Below are 15,559 nucleotides of genomic sequence, written 5' to 3' on the forward strand. Positions count from 1 at the left end.
GGTGTAGTCCCAGCTGTGGCTGGTGAGGGTACCACTCATTTATCATTGTGTCTCCCCCGTGTGTGCCCCACGGAGACTGGCTCTTGAATATATGGTGGTCAGTAGATAGCCTGGGCTTCTCTGCAGGGTCTGACATTTCCACTTCCTCTGGCAGGTGTGATGTGTGTCACTCTCCTAATACTACATACTCATTCAGAGACAGTCCCTTACTTCATGGACCTAATGTTCTAATTGAAGGGAGACAGGCAGTTTAAAAAAAAGTAAATAAGTAAAATAAATTCAGCTCTATACCCAGTTGTTTTGTTTTTTCTTAAAGCAATGATCCTTACATTAAAAATACAATAGTTAGCAAACACCTGGGTACATTCCACCCAGCTTTAAAAGAAATAATACATCATAGATAACAGTGGGAAGTCCTTCTGTATCCTGATGGATCCCATTTCTCTTTTTCCTTTCCTAAAGGTAATCACTATCCTGAATTCATTATATCTGTGTATGTTCTTAATGGCGTATATATGCATCAACAGCATAGGATTATTTTGCACATATAGACGCATGGCACACTATGGCCATCATCCGCTGTGCTTTCTTAACACTACAGCGTTTAGATTTACTTATTTATGATGCGTGTTTCTTTCACTGTAATTAATAATCTAATATGAATATACCATAATTCGTTCATCTCTTTTCTTACACATGTACAATTTTTTACCACTACTGACATCACTGCAGTCTCTTTTTCCTAATGTGTGAGTTTCTCTAAGAAATATATTGGAAACAGAATTGGTGCATTGTAAGGTGTGCTCACCTTCAGCCTTGCTGGCTGCTGCCGTACTGCTTTCTAAGCGATCACACCAGTTTACACCCCCTATGAAGGTAAGTGAGTTCAAACTTTTCCACATTCTCATCAATACTAGGCAGTTCCAAACTTTTTAATTGTTAGCAAGTTGATGGGTTTTAAGTGTCTTGTTTCAGGTTTCATTTTCTTTGTCACTAGAGGGGTTAAACGTTTCTTCATGTGTTTATTAGCCATTTGAATCCCATGTTCACATTTCTGCCCACTTTCTCTCCTTATTCTGATTGGTTCATATAGATGTGGGGGTCTGGATATGAATTTTCTGTCCACTGTGTGTATTGGAAATCTCCATAAAACCCTTGTACAGCTTTCATGGCTGTTTTGAATGTTGTATTTTCTAGTTGATTATTAATGGTATAAACATGAGTGCTGTTCTTTTCTATTGCTGTATCTGCCAACCCTAGTAGTATGAGTTCTAATAATAGATGACAGAATAACAGAAATTCTTAGTTTTTTCTGACTTAAATAGCAGTGCTTCTAAACATGTATTATTACATCTGCTATTTGCCATAGATTTCTGATAAATATCTTTCATCAGTTTAAGTATGTTCCCTTCTATTCCTGGTTTGCTGAGGTTGTTTTTCATCATAAATAAATGAGTTAAATTCTGGTAAATATTTTCCTTCATTGGTTGATGATCATGTGGTCTGTCTTTTTTGACCTGTTAGTATGGGGATCTACATTAATACATTTCTGATGGAGAACTGTCATTTCCTTCCTAAAATAGTTCAGTGTGTTCTTATTCTTACTATCTCATCCCCCAAATGAACATATTCTAGACTAGTTTCATAGGAGATAAATCTTATTTTGATTTATCATTGAATCTGAAGATAACTTTGGGTAGTACTATCATCTTAACAATATTAAGCTTTCCAACCTATGAACATGGGATATCTTTCTATTTATTAGAACTAAATTTTTACTTGTATTTAATTTTAATTTAAATAGCCACATGTGGCTAATGACTGCTGTATTAGCACAGCCCTAGAGAATCATCTTCAGATTTTTTTAAATTAATTTTTATTGGAGTATAGTTGGTTCACAATGTTGTGTTAGTCTCTGCTGTACAGCAGAGTGAATCACTTACACATACACATACATCTGGTCTTTTTTTAGATTCTTTTCCCAGATTTTCTTTCTAAAACATTGGACAATGGTGACACCTGCAGAGGCCTTGTAGTACCTGAATCATCTGACGGCTCAAGGTGACTGCACATATGAAAAGCATGGTTAGATAGGCCTGCCTCCAGGAGGCATAAGTCTCTCCCTGAGGTGATTGTGTAGGCTCTCCCCCCATCCCCCACCCCACCCGAGATGGGAGACAACCACAAGTCACGCAGCATCCTGTCTCCTTTGTTTTCCTTTTGAAAGTGTCTGGTTTGCTCCAGAACTAAAAAGAACGTACAACTTTTTAAAAATTAGCAAAAGACAAACTGCCTCTGGCAGAAATGGAACTCCTTCTGCCTCTTCTTATTTTCATATAAACAGAAACTATGGTACCCAAAGTGGATCAAATGCTTTAAAATAAATTTCCTTTCTAAATGAAAATGGTGATTATTTTAAAGCATTTATACCTTGTTCATCTCTCTGATGCTGTTCTCGGAAACAACCACAAACAGCAGCAAGGGCCTTCAGGCGCCAATAACTATTGTGCTTCCAATTCCATCTTCCTTGAGGGTCAAGAGTCCAAGAGATCCCTGCACATTAGAAACAAAAAACAAATAATACTAGAATTAACTACTCAGTCAATTAGTTAATTAGTTAAACAAACTAGAGAACCCCTTTTCCAAGTGCATTCTCTCTCTCCTGCCAGGGAGGAAGTAATGTTAGGAGGCAACAGAGCTGTGTCCTTAGTACACTCCACAGTGGGCTTCCTGCTCCCCTGCTGAGCATCTCTCCAAAGACTTCCTAGGGAGATCTGCAGATCCTCTGGGAGTAAACAGGAAAACTCAGTAAATAACACTGGGGATCTTAGAGCTTAGAGGCTATCACACACTTTTCTGGAATAAGGTCCCTTTGGCCTTGGACAGCCAGGAGTAGGTGTCTTTGTATAAACATTTTATTACGACTGTCTTGCAGAGGACCCCTCCAGTCAGCTTCTGGAGCAGAAATGGGACCTGTTTGTCCTAGCCTGCCCATAACCACTCTCCATCAGGCTCTCCTGAAAAGAGGCTGGAACATCGCCTGTGTGTTCAGAATTGGTCTAGCTCAGCAGCAACCCAGTTCTCTATGCTTTCTCTACCTTTCTGCCCTCTAGCCTACACCCTACCCTCCTTGTCATCTCTCGCCTTGTAAACGGATAACTTCTTTATTGTAGCATTTGGTTTTCCCACACTAGCATTGATCTATCACCACTCTACCCAAATTCCTGTGCCTAGCCACTTGGGTGTTCTGGTGTCAGAACTCAGTAGTGTCCCAGCTGTCCCACCCAGCTTCCTCAGCTCTCCTCTTTCTCTCCTGGGCTGTTGTGCTGGAATGATATTCCTCTTGGATTTCAGTGTGTGCAGTCTTCTTTGGGTGGAGCCTTGAGCTGTTCACAGGAGTGCTGGTAATGTCTGGCCGTCAGTGCTGCCAAAGGCAAAAAGCTGGCCTCTTCGCAGTTTAAAGCACATAGTTGGATTGCTGGGGCAATGTTAGATGGAGGGTGGGGTGAGCAAATACCACTCTCTTCCTACTGTGTTTTCAGGAAATGATTATAAAACAGCTATAAGTGCGATTGAAGCCTACAGAATGGATTGGCAACCTCCCCCAACCTTCCAAAAAAGAAAAAAACACACACACACTCTCTCCCTCTCTCTCTTTCTCTCTCTCTGTCTCTCTCTCCCCGCTTTCCCCTCCACTCCTCGACTCCTCCATTAGGCTTCATCCCAGATCCACACCCTCATTGTTCTGCTGGACTTAACTTGGTACTCTTTCAGAGCAAAGAACCTTTGTTAAAGTATCTCCGTTCTCTTCCCTAGGAAAGAACTCGAGCATAATCTGCTGAACAAGGGCTGAACTTTCCCTTTAGGCAAACTGTGGGTTCTACTTCCCTGTCCTCTCCGTTCCCAAGAGCAGTGTGGGCAGACGCCTGTATAGATGGAGGAGTAACCAGTGCCAAAACTTAATCCCTCAATTAGGGAGTAGGGTTTTCAGGACTGGTAGTCAAATTGTTTGCGGAGACAGTTGTCAGTGAACAGCATCTCTGTGCCATCAGCACACCTCCATTCCTTTCTTCTAGCTGCCCGGTTCCCCATACAGCCCTCTCTCCCAGTTCCTCCGTGAGGTCTAAGCCACATGGCTCTTATGAATCTTGTCTGGAGTCTTCTAAAGTGGCAGGTTTGGCTATGCAGAGTGTGGCATCCCAGAGTCTGCCCCTCCTCTCTCGGCAGCTGTTTGCCACTGACCGAGGTGGCGACTGAGCCTGTGTGTGTGGCCGGAGTCAGTGATGAGCCTCCCACCCAGGCCTGGGGAAGCCCTCCGCCAGTGTGGTTCCTGTGGCAGCAGCCAACACGCCAGAGCTCCTCATACCTTCGGGGCTGTGGTGTAACAGCCAGCTTCATGCGGTGGCATTGTTTAGTGCTGGTTGACTTGACTTCTCGGTCCCCACCCTCTGTGTTTCAAGGCGTCTGGCCGTGGCCCAGGAGAGAAGAAGCTGGCACTTGGAGAGTGGCTTCCTGCTGCCTCTCTTGTAGTAGGAGCCAGGACCACCTTCCATTCCTGCCTTCCTACCCGTGTGGCAGAGGCAAAGGGCCCCTCTGTGCTCAGCCTCCCGTTGTGGGGTTTCAAGTTGCCTAAGATCAGGACGCGGCTATCTGCCAGGTTATCTGCCCAGATAAACATTTATTGTTTACAGGGAGGTGTTTCAGCTGCTCTGGCGGATCCCACTGGTGAGATCTTCTAGTTTCTTGAGGTTTGAAGCCAGTGTGTGGGGCTGACGTCCAGACAGAGAACTGCTGGAGCTGGCGAGGTTCTCTGTGACCGGCCAGTCTGACATTGTTCAGCCACGGCCCCCCTCCCCACCGGGTGCCAGAGCCAAATTCATAGCTCTCAGTTCCCAGCCCTGCCTTCTGGGTATTGAGACTGCCTCTACTTTTTCAACATTTCTAGCCTTTCAAATTTGAAGATTTGTATCAGAGCAAATGTTATGACATAAGCAGCTGAAGACTACTTCTAGGTGGCAAAACCAACATTCTGACCTGTTTTCCTTAATAGCTACTGAGACAGCCGTTTAGTGAAGGCAGCAAGGATAAAGATAGGTGTTTTTTTGTTTTTTTTTTAATGCAAACATTCATGTCCACTGCACCCAAATATACATTGCCTTTTTATTTTCTAGTGACAGATAGAATTGGTTTTCAGTGTTTTATTATATTGCACGGTTGGAAGGTACTTGTGCTCACTTATCCTCCACATCTGGATTCTGTCACTCGTCTTATAATGTTGCTTTGTCATCCATCTGTCCATCCATTTCTCCATCTATCATGTTTCTTTTTGATCTGTGTCATCAATGTATTTCCTCTAAGTCCTTCAGCATGAACCTATGTCATTAAGAGTTCAGTATTTACTTATGGTTTTCTCTTTTGAGATAAATTTACATACAGTGATATGGACAAATATTGAGTGTACCTTTGCTAGGTTCTGACAAATGCATATACTTCTGTAACCCAAGGTCTTTCAAAATCAGAAGTCTTTTTATTATGCTCCCTTAGCTCCACCAGTACCCCCAGAGGCAGTTCTTTGTCCTGACCTTTTTTTCCCCATGATAGATGAGATGTGCTGTTTCCAGAACTTCATAAGAACGGCATATAGTTTTTTTAATAAGGCTTCTTTCATTTAGTAGAAAGCTTTGAGATTGCTTTATGTTGTCATACTTCTCAGCAGTTCATTCCGTTTTGTTTCTGAGTAGTTTTCCATTTTATGAATATATCACAGTTTATCTCTTCTCTGATGGATGGACAGATGGCTGTTTGTCCACCTTTTTGTGGACATGTGTTTTCTTTTGAGTAAGTGCCTAGGATTGGAATTGCTGAGTTACAGAGTAGATGTGTGCATTTTATTGGAGATGGTTAGACCTTTTTCCAGAGGTGATTGCAGTATATTCCATTCACATCCTCATTTGGAGGAGAGGGGCAGTATATCAGTGTGGCTTTTAATTTGCATTTTCCTGCTTACTAATATAGAATTTACATGCTTTTTTCACGTCCTTACTGGCCACCTATATGTCTTCTTCATCAAGGATCTGTTTTAGATTTCTTGCCCATTTTCTTTCATTGTGTTGTTTGTTTTCTTGTTGGGTTACAAATTTCTTTATGTATTCTGGATACAAGTACTTTGTCGATATATATGTTTTGTGACTGTTTTCACTCAGTCTATGGCTTGCCTGTTTATTTTCTTAACAGTGTCTTGCTGAACAGAAGTTTTTAATTTTGATGTAGTCTAATTTATCATGTTTTTCCTTTATGGCTGTTATTTTATGAGAACTTGAAAACCCAAGTCATATACACTCTCTCCCCCACCACCCCTCCCTACAACAGTTTCTTCTGTTATTAATATTTTGTATTCGTGTAGCTCATTTGTTGCAACTGATGAGCAGATAAACTGGTACATTATTATTAAAAGTCCATAGTTTAGGGTTCACTCTTTGTGTTGTGCAGTCTTGGGTTTTGACAAATGTATAATGACGTGTATCCACCATTATCGTATGACACGGAATAGTCTCACTACCCTAAAAATACCCTGTGCTCCACCTGTTCATCCCTCCCTCCATCACCTCTAGCCCCTGGCAACCACTGGTCTTATTTCTCTCTCTCTAGTTTTGCCCTTTCCAGAGTGTCACATAGCTGGAATCATACAACCTTTGGAATCATGTGTAGCCTTTTCAGATTGGCTTCTTTCACTTACCAATATACATTTAAGGTTGTTTTTACGGCTTGATAACTCATTTCTTTTTATTTCTAATATTCCATGATATAAAATAATGTTTATCCCTGAACAATATTCATGGAGGTGGTATGAATGTATCTCCATCTGTTTATGCATTCACCTACTGAACATTTTGGTTGCTTACAGGTGTTGGCAATTACTAGTAAAGCCAGTATAAACATTTTTGTGTGGAGGTAAGTTTTCAGCTCACTTAGGTAGATACCAAAAACTGCAGTTGTTCGATCATATGATAAAACTAAGGCTTCCCTGGTGACTCAGATGGTAAAGAATCTGCCTGCGATGCAAGAGACTCCAGTTTGATCCCTGGGTCGAGAACATCCCCTGGAGAAGGGAATGGCTACTCACTCGAGTATTCTGCCATGGACAGAGGAGCCTGGTGGGCTACAGTCCATGGGGTTGCAAAGAGGCAAACATGACCGAGTGTCTGACACTTTCAGTTTCATGGTAGGATTAGTGTGTAGCTTTGTAAGAAAATGCCCAGCTGCCTTAAATGTTGCTATACTGTTTTGCATCCTGCCAGCAATGAATGAAAGTTCCTGTTGCTTCATAGCCTCACTAGCATTTGGTGTTGTCTGTATGTTGGATTTTAGCCATTTTAATAGGTGTATAGTGGTAGTTCATGATTGTTTTAATTTGCTGTTTTTAAATGGTTTATGATGTTGAGCATCTTTTCATATGTTTGCCACCTGTGTATTTAGTTCAGTGAGCTTTTGCCCATTTTTTAATTGGGTTTTTTGTTTTCTTGTTAAGTTTTAAAAGTTACTGATTGATTTTTAAATGTTTGAACAACTGTGTTTTACTTAAATAAATCCTGTTTGCTGTATTGGATTTTCCAGTGTTTGGGTAATATTAATAATGTTGTTATATCTTATCAGGTTTTGGCATTAGTTATACTGACCTCATCAAATGACTTTAGAAGTTTACTCTCTTCCTCCATTTTCTGAAAGAGTTTGTGTAATACTGATGTTAAATCTAAGTTGGTGAACTTGTGGCCATAAAGTGGTTCATAATAATGTCTTCTTGTTATTTTGATGTCTTTAAGATCTGTATGTAGTGACATATGGGTTATTTAGAAGTGTGTGGCTTAATTTCCAAGTATTTCAGGTTTTCCTGGATATCTTACCGTCACTGATTCCTAATTTAGTTCCATTGTGATGAGAGAGCATACTTGGCACTATTTCAGCCCTTTTAAGTTTACTGAGACTTGCTTTATGGCCTCTCACATATTTACTTGGAAGACCATAACCGTACGCGCAGTGAAAAGAATGTATTCTGTACGTTGGGCATAGTGTTGTATAAATATCAATTAGGTCACAGTGGTTGATAGTGTTGAGATCCCCTGTCTTTACTCTTATTTTGTCTTGGTGTTCTGTTAATTTCTGAGAGAGGAATGTTAAAATCTCTTAATATGATTGTGGGTTTTCTGTTCTTCCCTTTAATTCTGTCAATTTTTGTTTTCTATATTTTGGAGATCTCTTGCTAGGCACATCATTATGATTATTTTAGCTTCCTGATGAACTGACCATTTTATCACTGGAATGTCCCTCTTTCATCTCTGATAATACTTTGCCTTAAAATCAGTTTTTTTCTTGATATTTATATAGCCATTCCAGCATTCTTATGTTTTTTGTTTGCATGGTATATCTTTTTCCGTCCATTTTCTTTTAAGCAGTCTGTATCTTTATATATAAAAATCTCTACTGACAGGATGTAGTTGGGTCTTACACTTAATCCATAATGAAAATCTCCTCCTTTCTAGTGAAGTGTTTAGTTTATTAACACTTAAAGTAACTAACCCGATGGTTGAATTCAGGTTTACAATTTAGTTAGTTGTTTTCTGTTTGTCCCTGCTGGGTTTTTTGTTCCTTCTTTATATATATATATATCTTCTTTTTGTGCCTACTTTCCTGTCTTCTTTTACATTATATGATTTTTATTGAGAATTCCACTCTAACTTATTTATTGGGGTTTTGGGTATTTCTATTTGCTGTTTTTCAGTGGTGGCTCTGTAGATTATAGTATATGTCCTGAACTTTTCAGACTACTTAAGAGTTGCTGTTGTACCACTTCACATAAAATGTAGAAATCTTGCAAGCATACAGTTCCAGTTACCCATTGCTCTTGTATTATTTTAGTTGTTACGTGGTATATACTGTATACAATAACATACATGTGTATATAACATACTGTATACATAATATACTATATACACCAACATGACAGTGTTACGAGGTTGTGTTTGGGTTTTGGTTTTTTACTTCAAAGACATGCAAATTTTATTTCTACTAAATGTTAGCAAATATTTGAAATAAAATGCTAAATTCTTGTGCTGATAAGGCTGTTTGTACATGTGTGGTAAAATACATGTAAGATTGGGAATTCCCTGATGATACCGTGCTTTCACCGCTGAGGGCCCAGTTTCAATCTCTGGTTGGGGAACTAAGATCCCGCAAGCTGTGATCAATATAGCACACACATGTACATGTACACACATATGTGTGTGTGTGTGTGTGTACATAATATGTGGCATTAATTTTACCATTGTGTCTATTTTTTTCTTTGTGGCACGTGCTTTTGCTGTCTTGTGCAGAAATCATTACTATATCCAACAATGTAAAGATTTTCTCCTATGCTTTAAGAGTTTTGTAGTTTGGGCTCATAAGTTTAAATTTTTGACCCATTTTGAGTTAATTTTTATGTATGATGTTAGGTAAGGAACCAACCTCGTTCATTGGAATGTGGATATTCAGTTTGTAAAATGTTATAATTTTGCATTAAACAAATCTATGTGTCTTTTTTAATTTAAGAAGGTAGAAAAGTTGTTGTTTGTGTTTATCCAGATACTTACCATTTCTTTGTGAAGAGGCAAGTATCCAGGCAGTATCATTTCCCTCTGGCTTGAAGAGCTTTTGGCTTTTCTCCTAAGGCATGTGCTACAAATTCTCTTAGTATTCTTTTATCAGAAAAAAAAAGTCTTTATTTCATTTCCTTCTTTGAAGTTCTCTTCACTGGGTATATAAAATTTTCAGTACTTTAAATACAGTCATCTTTTGTCTTATGGCCTGTATAGTTTCTGATAAGACATCAATTAGCATTTATTAAGATTGTTGTTCTCTACATGTAGTGGGGCATTTTTCTCTGGCTGCTTTCTAGATTTTTCTCTGTATCTGGTTTTCAGTAGTTTACCTATGATATGTCTAGGCATGATTTTCTTTGTATTTCTCCTGCTTGGGCTTCACTGCTCTTAAATCTACAAATTGTCTTTCACCAAATTTGGGGGACTCTCAGGCATTATTACTAAAGTTATTTTTTTCTGCTCCAATCTCTCCTGAGATTCATTTACACATATGTTAGGCCTTTTGCTATTGTCTCCCAAATCAAGGGCTTTGTTTATTTTTTTCCTCTTCACCTTGAGTGATTTCCATTCTTCAAATTTACTCACTTCTTTGTCATGTCCATTTCCTTTTAAGCACATCCAGCGACTTTTTTATTTCAGATATTGGATTGCTGGGTTTGTTTTGTTGGCTTCCTTTTTTTTCCTTCCAGTTCTAGACTTTCCATTTGATTCTTTTCCAGTTTCTATTTCTCTGCTGAGCTTTCCTATGTTTTCATTTATTTCAGTCATTTTCCTTTATCTCATTGAATGCCATTATAGTAACTTTGTCGCTAATCTTGCTGTTAATTTTAACATTTGTGTCATTTCTAAAGTGGTCTCCATTTCCTATCTTTTCTCTTAGAAATAGGTCACATGAAATAATGTGTGATATCACTTATGTGTAGAATCTAAACAATACAACAGGACTTCCCTGGGGATCCAGTGGTTAAGACTCCTTGCTTCCACTGCGAGGGCCATGGATTTGATCCCTGGTCAGTGAACTAAGGTCCCACACATGCCATGTGGCACAGCCCAAAACAAAAAACAAACCAGTGATTATAAAAAAAAAGAAGCAGACTCACAGTTGCAGAGAATAAACAAATTGCTGGGAAGGGGACAATATAGAGGTAGGAGATAAAGAGTTATGAATTATTCAGTATAAAATAAACTACAATGATATTGTACAGAGGGGAACATAGCCAGTGTTTGACAGTATAAGTGGGAAATCTTTGAAAGCTGTGAATCACTGTGTTGTGTGTCTGTAACTTAAACATCAACTATACAATAGTTAGAACTGGACATGGAACAACAGACTGGTTCCAAATAGGAAAAGGAGTACGTCAAGCCTGTATATTGTCTCCCTGCTTATTTAACTTTTATGCAGAGTACATCATGAGAAACGCTGGGCTGGAAGAAACACAAGCTGGAATCAAGATTGCCGGGAGAAATCTCAATAACCTCAGATATGCAGATGACACCACCCTTATGGCAGAAAGTGAAGAGGAACTAAAAAGCCTCTTGATGAAAGTGAAGGTGGAGAGTGAAAAAGTTGGCTTAAAGCTCAACATTCAGAAAACGAAGATCATGGCATCTGGTCCCATCACTTCATGGGAAATCGATGGGGAAACAGTGTCAGACTTTATTTTTGGGGGCTCCAAAATCACTGCAGATGGTGACTGCAGCCATGAAATTAAAAGACACTTACTCCTTGGAAGGAAAATTATGACCAACCTAGATAGCATATTCAAAAGCAGAGACATCACTTTGCCAACAAAGGTCTGGCTAGTCAAGGCTATGGTTTTTCCAGTGGTCATGTATGGATGTGAGAGTTGGACTGTGAAGAAAGCTGAGCGCCCAAGAATTGATGCTTTTGAACTGTGGTGTTGGAGAAGACTCTTGAGAATCCCTTGGACTGCAAGGAGATCCAACCAGTCCATTCTGAAGGAGATCAGCCCTGGGATTTCTTTGGAAGGAATGATGCTAAAGCTGAAACTCCAGTACTTTGGCCACCTCATGCGAAGAGTTGACTCATTGAAAGACTCTGAGGCTGGGAGGGATAGAGGGCAGGAGGAGTAGGGGACGACAGAGGATGAGATGGCTGGATGGCATCACTGACTAGATGGATGTGAGTCTGGGTGAACTCTGGGAGTTGGTGATGGACAGGGAGGCCTGGCGTGCTGCGATTCATGGGGTAGCAAAGAGTCGGACACGACTGAGCGACTGAACTGAACTGAACTGAACTGAAAACTTCAGTTAAAAAATACTTTACAAAAAGAGTAGGTCACATTGTCTTGTTCCTTTATACATTGAGTGATTTGAGATTTTACCCTGTGACTGTAAATGTCCTGTGGAGTTTGTTTTGTTCCTCCAGAGAAGGGTTTTGCTTTAGTGTATTAGGCATTTCGGTTGCTTGGACTCAAATTGCAGTAGGTCAAACATCCATTTTGTTTGTCTGGTCTTGTTGTTTTACTGTTTTTTACATTTAATCTACACATACATGGTTTAGAAGTCAGGCCAGAAATTTGAATATTGTGTATACACAGAATATGGGGCTTCTTCTTTGTGGCTATACAGAGATTTGAGATTTCAAATTTACTCACTTCTATATCATCTCCATTTCCTTTTAAGCACATCCAGTGACTTTCTTATTTCAGATATTGGATTATTGGGTTTGTTCTGTTGTGTTGGCTTCCTTTTTTTTCCTTCCAGTTCTAGACTTTGCATTTGATTCTTTTTCATTTTCTGTTTTTCTGGTGAGATTGCCTATGTTTTCATTTATTTCAGTCATTTTCATTAATCTCACTGATAAAGAAAATATCATTGAACTATTTTGATATTTGAAATTAATTTTTATTGGAGTACAGTTGATTTACAATGTTGTGTTAGTTGTTTGTTTTTCTTTTAAATAGCCAGAACAACACTTGGAATCAAGAATAGTAAATATTTTTTCAATAGGCAATAAATACAGTGAGCAAATTCAGTTATTCCTTTTTCTTTTTTTTTAATTCCTTTTTAAAGTTAAAAATAAAATGGGTCTTTCAAATAATGAGCAGTACCACTGTAATTAAGAAAATGATCTTGAAAATGTTTAAAAGAGGAATTCTCAGGTACTTTTGAGCATTGGCATTTTTATGTCTTTTTAAGGAGACCTTTTCAAATCCTTTGCCTGTTTTTTTTGGAGTATTTTTCACTTAAAGGCCTTTCTGACAAGGATTTGAACCCTTTTCAGTCATTTACATTGAAAATATTTTCTACAGTTTGTCACTTACCTTCCATTATTTATGGGATTCTTCTCAAATGTCAATGATTTAAATTTTTACATAGCCAAATCTTTAATTTTCCCTTTATGAAATTTGTTTTTATACTTTAAAAAGTCTTCCTAACTTAAAACCAAATGAATATTCATATTTTATTCTCATTATTTTACTTTTTGAAAAATTGTTATTATTTAAAAACAATTTATTTTTCTGAATGGTGTGAAATAGAGATCTAATTTAATTTTTTAATTAATTAATTAATTGTAAATGGAGGATAATTACGATATTGTGGTTTTTGCCACACATTGACATGAATCAGCCATGTGTGCACATATGTCCCCCCATCCTTAGCCTCCTCTATAAATAGTTTATAAAGTAGCATCAGTTATTAAATGATTTATTAAACTTCTAGCTTAACTAAAAGTTAAGCTTCATTATATACTGATACATGGATACGCTATGCTAGAATCTGTTTTTATACATAGATGCAAATGCATACTAGCATCTGTTTTTAGGACTTTTATTATTTTTTGCTAGTCTGTTCTTGAAACGTAACCTTGCCATTTTAGTTACTGTAGCTTTGTAATGTGTTCTAATTCTACTGATGTGAGTTTACACACATTCCTTTTATATTTTATTGCTGTATACCTTTGGCTTTTCCCATCTACTTATGCTTTATACAAACTTCAGAATAATTTTCAATCCCACTGCACCACCCCCCCAAAAAAAAATCCTCATGGTATTTTTTAGTTGAGATATAATTAATATGTAACATATTAGTTTTTGGTATACAACATAATGATTAGATATATGAATATATTGTGAAATGATCACAACAATAAGTCTCAGTTCAGTTCAGTTGCTCAGTCATGTGCGACTCTTTGTGACTTCATGGACTGCAGCACGCCAGGCCTCCCTGTCCTTCATCAACTCCCAGAGCTTGCTCAAACTCATGTGCATCAAGTTGGTGATGCCATCCAACCATCTCATCCTCTGTCATCCTCTTCTCCTCCTGCCTTCAATCTTGCCCAGCATCAGGGTCTTTTCCAATGAGTCAGTTCTTCCATCAGGTGGCCAAAGTATTGGAGCTTCAGCATCAGTCTTTCCAATGAATATTCAGGATTGACTTCCTGTAAAATTGACTGGTTTGATCTCCTAAGTTAATAATGTCTAGTTAGTATCCCTCACCACACATAGGTACAGATTTCCTATTTGTGTGAAGAGAACTTTTGAGATGTACTCTCAGCAATTTTCAAATATGCAATAAAAGAAAAAAGGACATATCTACAAATTTGTATGTCATCCTTGTGTAGGAGGGCATGCTAATTTTCTCTCTGTGGTTCCAGTTTTACTATATGCACTGCCAGAAAGGAGCAGTCCTCATGGTATTTTGATTGGAATTGCATTCACTTTAAAAATATCTTTGAAGAAAATTTGACATTGTTACAAGTTTTCTTATTAAAACAATGTATTCTCTGGACATCAGTACTTTTATGTCTCCCATGTTTTTTATTGATTTTCTTGCTATAATGAATGGGATTTTTTTCAGTACACTGTCTATATAGTACTTGGGGAAAGCTAACTTTTATATTCTGCTATCACATCAAATTTTCTTACTAATTCTCTTCTTAGGTGATCATTTATTCATTAGTTTATGTGATTTTTTAACTTTTTTCATTTACTTTCACTGGATTATAGTAGAATTACAATATTGTGTTAATTACTGTTATACAGAAAAGTGGCTCAGTTATACATCCTTTTTCATATTCTTTTCCGCTGTGGTTCATCATAAGATATTGATATGGTATATCCCAAGAATATATAGTTCCGTGTGCTATACTATAGTACCTTGTTCTTTATTCATTCTATGTATATGGCAGTTTGCATCTGCTAATCCCAGACTCCCACTTGGACCGTCTTCCACCCCTGCTTCCCTTGGCACCCCCCAGTCTGTGTCCCTGACTCTGTTCTGTTTCATAGATAGGTTCATTTGTGTCGTATTTCAGGTTCCACATTTAAGTGATGTCATATGGTATTTCTCTTTCTCTTACTGACTTACTTCACTTTGTATGATAATCTCTAGTTGCATCCATGTTGCTGAAAATGACATTATTTGTTCTTTTTTATGACTGAGTAGTATTCCATTGTATAGATGTACCACATCTTTATATGTGGTGTGTTTTAAATTAATGTTTTCTAAATTTGACTGGTCCTTTTCTTATTGGGATGAACCTTATTTGGGTTGCATTTTAGTGGTCTGCTACATTTGATGTGTTTTTTACTTAGGGTGTTTATATTCATTTCCATAATGGGCCTGGCCTCTCTTTTCTGTCTTTACTGCTTTTTTTCTTTGTGTATTGGAGTATTCTGGTGTACTGACTCTATGCAAAGAAATGGGAAGCAGCTTTTCTTTTTCTGTGACCTGACAAGTATATAGAGTGTGTTACTTATAGAGTCATTCTTGACTGTCTTGCATGCTCTACCTTCAGCCTCTCAGCAGTCTTTTTACTCTGCCTTTGAAATATGTACAGAATCCAGCCATTTAACAATGATTTCTACTAATACCACCCTAATCCAAAGTATTCCTTTCTCTTGCTTAGACTGTTCGTGTAGGCGTGTTGTGATCTTTTCTCCCCTTCAGCCTAGTCT

The 15,559-nt window shown here is 38.2% G+C and overlaps 1 protein-coding gene and 1 non-coding gene across 7 annotated transcripts in view; one reads left to right on the plus strand and one right to left on the minus strand.

The window, feature by feature from the left end:
• Positions 1 to 15,559, plus strand: part of SMG6 (SMG6 nonsense mediated mRNA decay factor) — a 200,670-nt gene that overhangs the window by 137,857 nt on the left and 47,254 nt on the right. The window lies entirely within an intron of this gene.
• Positions 14,178 to 14,285, minus strand: LOC138983976 (U6 spliceosomal RNA). Its single transcript, XR_011461339.1, has one exon. It is a non-coding gene; the product is annotated as a U6 spliceosomal RNA (small nuclear RNA).

This window comes from Bos mutus, chromosome 19 (genome assembly GCF_027580195.1).
Source record: "Bos mutus isolate GX-2022 chromosome 19, NWIPB_WYAK_1.1, whole genome shotgun sequence".
Classification (NCBI taxonomy): domain Eukaryota; kingdom Metazoa; phylum Chordata; class Mammalia; order Artiodactyla; family Bovidae; genus Bos; species Bos mutus.